Source organism: Triticum dicoccoides, chromosome 7A, assembly GCF_002162155.2.
Source record: "Triticum dicoccoides isolate Atlit2015 ecotype Zavitan chromosome 7A, WEW_v2.0, whole genome shotgun sequence".
Lineage (NCBI taxonomy): Eukaryota > Viridiplantae > Streptophyta > Magnoliopsida > Poales > Poaceae > Triticum > Triticum dicoccoides.
The window spans coordinates 75,562,967-75,570,506 of NC_041392.1; positions in this window are offsets into that span (position 1 = coordinate 75,562,967).

Consider the following 7,540-nt stretch of genomic DNA (forward strand, 5'->3'; position numbering starts at 1 on the left):
GTCTATGCGGTAATATTTTTCCTATATTTTAAATGCTTACCTCAAAGCTTGTTAGAAGGCTGGCACAGGCTTCAGTCAGTCTGCTCTTGGCGGACTGAACCTTCTTGATCACCGCACTCATAATAGTGCGGTGCTCTTTATCGATGGAAGCACCGCGAAGCGCTCCCAGCAGGTCGTCTGGTGCCTCTGGTTGGACAAAGGTCACCGGCACAGACGGCTTGCCCTTCTTGGAAGGGGGCCACCTGCCCGAGTCCGGACCCACTGGAGGTTCCGGCGCGGTGTTCGGCTGAGGGCCGAACTTGGAGCCCCTGGGAGCCTTACTCCATTTGCTCCTAGAGTCCAGAAGGTCGCCTTGAGGCGCCTCTGGGACTATCTCCCCCCGGCTCGGTGCCCCTTGAGACAATACCTCAGCATTGTCCGTAGGGCAATGAGAGGAGGCGGTTGGGAGTGTATCACTATCCATGTCCGACGAGTCCAAGGAACCGTCCGACAAGGATACGTCGATACGAGCTTGGGGCGGACTGCATAATCATGTTCGACGTTAGGGGAAGCAGTGCAACAAAAGTACGCTATGAGTTACTCTGGTATTCGAATACTTACGACTTCGCCAAGGGCTTGGCCCTGAGCAGCCACTCGTCTTCGCCGTCGGCGGCGGTGGTGGAATAGTTCGGAAGGAGAGTCCTTCCTTTCTTTGACCCTTCGGCCTCCCTGGTTGGGGCGGCCTTCCTTTTCTTGTCTCCCCCGGCTGGAGGGGGAGAATCTTCATCTTCCTTCTCCTCATCTTTACGGGAGAAGTGCATCTCGGAGTTATCGGACGATGAGTCCGATACCAACTGGCGCCGGGGACTCCTTCGGGTTCCCTTGTCCTTCTTCTTGGTCTTCTCTGGCACCTCATAAGGAGCCGGAGTTCGCATCTCCGTCAGGAGAGCGTCTGCAGGGTCTTCGGGCAGAGGGGCTGGATAGTTAATCTGCTCCGATGTCTCCACACATGGCATGGGAGCTCAGACCCTGCACATGGTTAAGCTATGGGAAATAAATACCCTACCAGATGTACAGTACTTACCGGATTCGCAGGGCGCTTCGCGCTTAGCCCGCGGTCCTTAGTAAGAGAAGGAGGGACCTCGGCGCCCTTGAATAGCACCTTCCAGACGTCCTTATGCGTCATGTCGAAGAACTCGCGTAGAGTCTGGTGCTGGGCCGGGTCGAACTCCCATAAGTTGAAAGCCCGTTGTTGACACGGGAGGATCCGGCGGAAGAGCATGACCTGGATTATGTTGACAAGCTTAAGTTTCTTGCTTTTCATGTTCCGGATACACTTCTGGTGTCCGTCCAGCTCCACCGAAGAGCCCCAAGACAGGCCCTTCTCCTTCCAGGAAGTGAGCCGCGTGGGGATTCCAGATCGAAACTCGGGGGCCGCCACCCAATTGGTGTCGCGCGGCTCAGTGATGTAGAACCACCCCGATTGCCACCCCTTTACGGTCTCCATGAAGGAGCCCTCGAGCCATGTAACGTTGGGCATTTTGCCCACCATGGCTCCGCCGCATTCCGCTTGTTGGCCGCCTACTACCTTCGGCTTGATGTTTAAGGTCTTCAGCCATAGCCCGAAGTGGGGCCGGATGCGGAGGAAAGGCTCGCACACGACGATGAACGCCGAGATGTTGAGGATGAAATTCGGTGCCAGATCATGAAAGTCCAGCCCGTAATAGAACATGAGGACGCGGACGAATGGATGGAGGGGAAACCCCAATCCACGGACGAAATGGAGGAGGAAAACCACCCTTTCGTGAGGTTCCGGGGTAGGGACGATCTGCACCGCGGCTGGCAGCCAGTGCGCGATATCCGCGGCTAAGTATCCGGCTCCATGTAGCTTTTTGATGTGTCCCTCCGTGACGGAGGAGGCCATCCACTTGCCTCCCGCTCCGGACATGTTTTGAGAGAGTTGAGGAGAAGGATGCGGACATGGGCACTGGAGCTCGAGTGCGCGAGAATGGATGAGCAAGGAGGAAGAAGGCGTGGGTAGAAAAAGGTGAGATCTTATCCCTTTATAAGGGTGGACTAAACTATGCGCCCCCACTAGCCTGGCAAAACTCGCTTATCCCCCAAGCGCCGTAATTGATGGCGTGGTTTGGTTACCCACGTCCGTATTGATGAGAATCCCGTAATAAGGGGAACACGATCTCTGCTTTGACAAGATGTGTCAAGAAACCACCTCGCGTTATGTGCGGGGCTAGTTAAAGAAAAATGGTTCAAACAATTACTGGGCAATGGCGTGATGTAACACCCCGTATGTAACTTGCCATATTTGTATTCCAACTCTTGCCATTTCGGCACTAAGTTATGATATTTCCTCGCTGTCGGGTTTTTGTCTTTGCGTGCTTTTGTCTTTGTCAGGCATCTAATATAATGTCATCATGTGCATCACATTTGCTTACGTGTTCGTCTCATGCATCCGAGCATTTCCCCGTTGTCCGTTTTGCATTCCGGCGCTCCTATGTCCTCCGGTGTCCCTTTCCACCTCTTTTCGTGTGCGGGTGTTAAGCATTTTCGGATTGGACCGAGACTTGCCAAGCGGCCTTGGTTTACTACCGGTAGACCGCCTGTCAAGTTTCGTGCCATTTGGACTCCGTTTGATACTCCAACGGTTAACCGAGGAGCCGAGAAGGCCTCGTGTGTGTTGCAGCCCAACACCCCTCCAAAGTGGCCCAAAACCCACCTAAAACCCCTCCATCATCTAGATCGTTCGATCACGATCGCGTGGCCGCAAACCGTGCTCAATTTGGAGCCTCCTAGCTCCTCCTACCTATAAAAAGGCCACTCCCCCGAAAATTATGGATCCCGAAACCCTAGCCCCGCTCCCTCTCCGCGCCGGACACGTCCGCTCCGGCCGGACGCGTCCGCCGCCGCCTCCACGCCAATCGCGCTGCGCCACATGGCACCGCGCGCCCACATCCCCGCCGACCCGCTGAGCCCATCTCCGGCCCCCGCGTCCCACGTCGCCCGACCGCCGCCCGCAGCACCCACGCCCGCCTCCTCCTTCATCGCGCTGCCGCTTGCCGCCCGGTCGCTACCCTCGCCCACCGCCGCTCGCCGCACCGGCCGTCGCCCGTGCCGTCTTCCCCGACACTGGTGGGCGCTTCCTCGCCGCCCCGGCGACTCTTCGGCCGGATCCAGCTCGGGCCGCCTCTTCCTCGTCTTCTCCGGCGATCCCGCTCCGATTCCGGTATCCTCGAAGTGCGTGCCGCCGGATCCAGATCTGGATCGTGAGGGTTGACTTTTGCCCTAACCCTAGCATTTTTATGCATTTTTCATCATACTATATCTCTGCATCTGTGGCTCCGTTTCGGGCGTGTAGCATATCAAATTGTTCTTCTCGACGAGTACTACATTTCATCTCATTGCATCATGTTCATTTGAGCTCATCTTGTTGCCCTAAATGCTGTTGCAAGAGTTCTAGTTTATATTAGTTTCAGATCCTTATCAGTAATTGGACATTCGTCATTTTTGCCATGATTGATGTGTCCCTCCTATGTACTTGAGCCCTACATGAGTTTTGAAGTAAGCCATGCCATCTTTACACGGGTGTATGCCATGTATTTTTGTGATCTCTGTGGTGACTAGCACAACCATGCAAAGTAGCTCTCGTAATGTTGCTGATTTCAGGGACTTAGAAATCTTCTCTGTCTTTGCCCTGTCAATATTTTTATGCCATGTATTCATGTTGCTACAGAGTGATCCGTGCCTCTTTTGAGCATGATCAGTAAGGATGTTTGTAGATGTTTTTGTGCTCTATCCAACCATGTCTTTGTTTGCAATTATGGAGCAACCTAGCTTGAGTCAATCGAGCTCTACTTTTGCTATAAAATGTTCCTAGTAGAATGTTTACGTGTTAAGCATTTTTGCTGAGGTCGTTGTAGTTGATCCATGCATGCTATGTTGTTGTTCTTGCCATGTTTGGCTTCTATGCCATGTCTACTTGCAGGGTGTATGCTTAGTTTGTCATGCAATGCCTTGTGGTGAGTGCATCGAGCTCGTAAACATGCCTACTAATATCTGTTTTTCCATGTTCCAGTATTCTACTAAGTCTGAATCTGTTAACGATAATTGCTATGTTCACATAGATGCCATTGTATTTTCTGATCATTTTCGGCTTATGGTCAGTAAGGGACTTTTGTTGTATGCTTTGAGTAGCTTCATGCCATGCCTTGCTTTGACATGATATGTTCCTGTAGCATGTTGATATCTTGCTCTAAACATTGCTTCCTGATGTTAAATTCCTGACTTGTTGTTATTTTCACTAAGTCTGTAACCTGATATCTTTTGCACTTTTGCCATGCTTGTTTGCACCTGCTATTTTGTGAATTAGCCGTAGCTCTTTGTTCATCTTTTGTCAAGCATCTTGAGTGGATCCCTGCCATGTATTTTGTTGCTATGTTAGAGTGCAGTAGCTTGTTGTTCCTGATGCATTTAGATGGCCTCGTGCTGTTAATCGCAGAACGGTGCCATATTTGTTTTGCTTGCCATTTGCAAACCGTGCATCCGATTCCGGTGATCTTTATATCGATTTCGAACGAAATCAACTCCTCTTTCCAGTGGCTCTCTTGGTTTTCCAAGTTGAGGCCAGGTTCAATCTTTTCTTTCCTAAACATGCATATACATTGCATACCGCATCCCGCATATCATGCCATGTTATGCATCATGTTGTTTGTGCATTGCACGTATTTGATTGTGCCTCCCTTTGCTTGTGTTCTTGCTTTGGGTAGAGCCGGCAGACGAGTAGGTGATCAAGGAACCCGTTGAGTATGCTTACGAGGATCAAGCTAACATCAACTCGGAGAACTTTGCAGGCAAGATGACCATACCCTCAAAATCACTTCTATCTTTGCTTGCTAGATGCTCGCTCTATTGCTATGCCTATGCCGCGATACCTACCACTTGCTTATCATGCCTCCCATATTGCCATGTCAAACCTCTAACCCACCTTGTCCTAGCAAACTGTTGTTTGGCTATGTTACCGCTTTGCTCAGCCCCTCTTATAGCATTGCTAGTTGCACGTGAAGATTGGAGTTTGTTCCTTGTTGGAACATGTTTATTCTTGGGATATCATTATTATATCTTGTCTATTTTGATGCATCTATACACTTGGTAAAGGGTGGAAGGCACGACCTTATGCCTGGTGTTTTGTTCCACTCTTGCCGCCCTAGTTTCCGTCATACCGGTGTTATGATCCTTGATTTTGCGTTCCTTACACGGTTGGGTTATAATGGGAACCCCTTGATAGTTCTCCTTGAATAAAACTCTTCCAGCAATGCCCAACATTGGTTTTACCATTCGCCACCTAGCCTTTTCCCTTGGGTTTCACAGACTCAACGGTCATCTTTATTTTAAACCCCTGGGCCAGTGCTCCTCTGAGTGTTGGTCCAATTTGTCAGCCGCCGGTGGCCACTAGGGGCAAGTCTGGGCTGGCCTACCGGAAGTTTGGACAATGTGATGTGCCCTGAGAACGAGATATGTGCAGCTCCTATCGGGATTTGTCGGTGCAGTCGGGTGGCTTTGCTGGTTTAGTTTTACCATTGTCGAGATGTCTTGTAACCGGGATTCCGAGTCTGATCGGATTATCTTGGTAGAAGGAATATCCTTCGTTGGCCGTGAGAGCTTGTGATGGGCTAAGTTGGGACACCCCTGCAGGGATTTGAACTTTTGGAAGTCGTGCCCGCGGTTATGGGAGGATGGGAATTTGTTAATGTCCGGTTGTAGAAAACCTGAAAATTAACTTAATTAAAATGAATCAACAGAGTATGTGGCTGTGATGGTCCCTTTTCGGCGGAGTCCGAGAAGAGAACACGGTCTCGTGTTATGCTTGAACGTAGGTTGTTCTAGGATCACTTCTTGATCATAGTTCATCGATCGTGCCTTTACCTTCTCTTCTCGCTCTCATTTTCCTATGATAGCCACCATATATGCTAGTGCTTGTTGCAGCTCCACCTCATACCTTTTACCCTACCTATAAGCTTAAATAGTCTTGATCCCGAGGGTGTGAGATTGCTAAGTCCCCGTGACTCACAGATTACTTCCGAAACCAGATGCAGGGACCAATGATACCGCTCCGCGAGAGACATTGTTGCATTTGGGGTTGTTCTTTATTTTGGTTCCATAGTCGGACCTTGATTGTATCTGGATGAATGTAATGATATTTATGCTATTGTGTGACGTGGCGAGTGTAAGCCAACTATGTACCTTTTTCCCTTATTGATTACATGGGTTGTGTGAAGGTTACCCCACTTGCGACATTGCTTACAATGCGGTTATGCCTCTAAGTCGTGCTTCGACATGTGGGAGATATAGCAGCATTGTGGGCGTTACACATGATGTCATGCTACCAAAACGTGTCAGCAGATTAGATTTGTGGTAATATTATTCTCTCTACGTTGGTATGTGGAACTTATTTTGCAGGGTAGGACAATATCCTTGTATTCAAACTCTTCCATGGTGTATTCGGAGGAGGAACCCGCCTTGCGATGCCGAAGACAACACTGCGCGCCGGACTCATCGTCATTGAAGCCTGGTTCAGGGGCTATTGAGGGAGTCCTGGATTAGGGGGTCTCCGGACAGCCGGACTATATCCTTTGGCCAGATTGTTAGACTATGAAGATACGAGATTGAAGACTTCGTCCCGTGTCCGGATGGGACCCTACTTGGCATGGAAGGCAAGCTGGGCAATACGGATATGCATATCTCCTCCTTTGTAACCGACCTTGTGTAACCCTAGCCTCCTCCGGTGTCTATACAGACCGGAGGGTTTTAGTCCGTAGGACAACATACAATCATACCATAGGCTAGCTTCTATGGTTTAGCCTCTCTGATCTCGTGGTAGATCAACTCTTGTACTACTCATATTATCAAAGATAATCAAGCAGGACGTAGGGTTTTACCTCCATCAAGAGGGCCCAAACCTGGGTAAAACATCGTGTCCCCTGCCTCCTGTTACCATCCGTCTTAGACATATTGTTCGGGACCCCTACTCGAGATCCGCCGGTTTTGACACCTACACCGGTTATTCTTTAGATACCAGTTGAAATTGTCATTAGATTATTGTACTTGCATGTTGTGTCATGTCTCTGAATGGATTATGTTGCAAGACCCCCTATGTTGTCCATGTGTTGTAATGATCCGAATTTTTTAGGTGAGGTAATCCTCAGTACTTGTATGATTGACATAAGGTGAACTATTTTTCGTGTTAGCATATTGTATTGGATGAAATAACTGTTTGACTCAGAGTGTATCCAACCTACTGAATTCGAAGATCACAACATTTCTAAATCATAATCATATATAAAGGTGGAATAAATCTTTGTTGTGGTTTTGAAGAAATAAATAACAAAACGTATAATTATCTGTGGATATTCGTAATCGAATACAAATTGGATTTGAATTTAGTTTGCCAGGTCCCAGGGCAAACGTGAATGCTAATTCTCGCAAGTTTTGAACGAAGCGGCTAAACACCCACTATAATTTGTGGGCTTCCCGAAGAAAGTGTTTGCGA